The sequence below is a fragment of the Odocoileus virginianus genome, chromosome 32, assembly GCF_023699985.2.
Source record: "Odocoileus virginianus isolate 20LAN1187 ecotype Illinois chromosome 32, Ovbor_1.2, whole genome shotgun sequence".
Lineage (NCBI taxonomy): Eukaryota > Metazoa > Chordata > Mammalia > Artiodactyla > Cervidae > Odocoileus > Odocoileus virginianus.
The window spans coordinates 17,177,304-17,179,838 of record NC_069705.1 but is presented as its reverse complement, the minus strand read 5'-3'; the positions used below and the strand labels follow the sequence as shown (position 1 = coordinate 17,179,838).

Genomic DNA, 2,535 nt, shown 5'->3' with positions numbered 1-2,535 from the left:
GAAGAATTGATGCTTTTGAATTGTGGTGTTAGAGAAGACTCTTGAGAGCCCCTTGGACTGTAAGGAGATCCAACCAGTCCATCCTAAAGGAAGTCAGTCCTGAATATTCATTGGAAGGACTGATGCTGAAGTTGAAGCTCCAATACTTTCGCCACCTGTTGCGAAGCACTGGCTCACTGGAAAAGACCCTGATACTGGGAAAGATTGAAGGCGGGAGGAGAAGGGGATGACAGGATGAAATGGTTGGATGGCATCACTGACTCAATGGACATGAGTTTGATAAGCCCTGGGAGTTGGTGATGGACAGGGAAGCCTGGCATGCTACAGTCCATGGGGTTGCAAAGGGTCGAACATGACTGAGTGACTGAACTGAACTGAATTACTTTGAGTACCTTTAACTTTTGATGATGTTGGAATTTGATTCTAATATCTCTTTATTTAGCACATGTGACTGAAATATCCAAAACCCTGCCACTGATTTGGGTAAATCACAGTTGATATAACTTTAAGCAGTTCAACATGTAGCATTTAATTAACTTCTTTGTAAATAAAAATAGCTGTTGTTAAAAAAGAAGAAATACATGTTTATTGTAGAAAAATGAAAAAATCCAGAAAAGTGAAAGAAAGAAAATAAAAATCACAGAAGTCCCCATGGTAGGTAATTTGTTAACCGTTTTCATTTATCTGGTCAAGCCATTTTATATTCACTTCATTTCTTCATTACATGAATAATACATAAATGAATATTCTTTGTGAAACATTCAAGCTACACTTAAAACATAAAAGTACCTCATATTCCCTTTTCCCTGCATCCCAGTACCAGCCCTTTTCCAGGTAACCCCTATCAAATATGTGATGTATAGTTCTCCATAATAATTTCTTCTGCATTATGTGCTTCTGCATGTGTAGCTACACATACATTCTTGTTTTTTTTACTTTTATTTTTATATTGAAGTACAGTTGATTTAAAATTTATATTTGTTTCAGGTGTATAAAATAGTGATGCAATAGTTTTATATTAACAGGTCAGTTTATATAGTTTATATAGATTATATTCCATTTACAGTTATTGTAAAATGTTGACTATATTTGCTGTGCTGCACAATATGTTCTTGTAGCTCATTTTATATATCGTAGTTTGTACCTCTTAATTCCCTAGTCCTATCTCACTGATCCCCATCACCCTACAATTTTCTGCAACAAAGGTTTTTTTACTTAGTTTATTGTGAAGATCTTTGTATGTCAGTATATGTATTTGTCTATCTTTTTTTTTTACAGCTATATCCTATGTTATTTGGTGAATATATTATAATTTATATAATCACTTCCTATTAGTGATTCTGTTATTTTTTTCTATTTCATATTATTTCAAGAAGTATAATTAGTATCAAACACAAATGTGTTCTTTATTATATTTCACTTGGTTGTATTATGAACATGTTTTTCCATGTCCTTAAATAGTTTTCCACAGAATCTTTTTTGGGGCCTTCTACAGTGCGGTGATTCTCAAAGTGTGGTCTGCAGACCGTTAGGAGTCCCTGAGGCCCTTCTGGGGATCTGCAGAAGGAAAACTATTTTTGTAATACCAAGAGGTTATTCACCTTTCGTAGTGTGTTGGTATTTGCATTGAGGGTGCATAGCCGTGTGAGTAAAATCACTGGTACTTTACTGCAAATCAAGGCAATGGCAGCAAATTACTGATCTGGTTAATTCTCATTTCTTGAACATATTTTTCCAATATTCTGTGTGATAAAAAGGCAAATTCACATCCAGCACCTGTGCTGTATACCAAAGTATGATGGTTGATTTCCAGGAAAGCTCCCGTTTGGTTGGTTAATTGTGGATTAGCTGCTTTTCTTCCATGGGATATCATTTTTACTGAAAGGAATGATCGAGAGAAAACACCGTTGGTTATTGCTTCTAGGTGGAGGCATAGGAATTCCTAGATCCCCAAGTTCTCTGTTCTCCATGAGTACCTTCTGGGTTGGTTTCTTTTGTTTTGTTTTAAATCCTCCCTGCCTCCCTCCGCCTGTCTCCTGACTCCTTGCCAGAGTGTGTTTTGGAAGCCATCCCATACATATCTGCCTCATCACCAGGTATGAATAAGTGGTTCAAAATGACCCTCGCACATTACAAAGTCTTTACCGTAAGAACAGATGGACTGAACTGTAATTTCCTGGATGCAACATCTTTCTTCAGGAGGCTCAGGTCTGAAGTTGGCCTCAGATTCATTCTTAGAAACAGAGAATTTCTTTTATTTATTTATTTACTTCTTCTTTGGCCATGTTGTGGGACTTGTGGGATCTTAGTTCCCCGACCAGGGATTGAAGCTGGGCCGTGGCAGCGGAAGCCAGAGTCACAAACACTGGCATTCCAGGGATGTCCTGGGGAATTTCTTTTAGAATTCTGTTATGCTGTCTCCCCCCAGAATAGGAATTGCTTTTTCTTCTGTGTTCTTTGTCACTGGACCTTAGGACTGTGATAACAGAGTCAAATAAATCACTGACAGTTATTTAGAATCCAACAGAGCTGTGG

At 37.3% G+C, this 2,535-nt stretch overlaps 1 long non-coding RNA gene across 1 annotated transcript; it reads right to left on the bottom strand.

Moving 5' to 3' along the window:
* Positions 1-1,649: 1,649 nt before the first annotated feature.
* On the bottom strand, positions 1,650-2,331 carry LOC110142084 (uncharacterized). The gene is made up of 2 exons (XR_002315223.2): positions 2,146-2,331; positions 1,650-1,878 (listed from the first exon to the last, which is right to left on the bottom strand). It is a non-coding gene; the product is annotated as an uncharacterized lncRNA (long non-coding RNA).
* Positions 2,332-2,535: the final 204 nt, after the last annotated feature.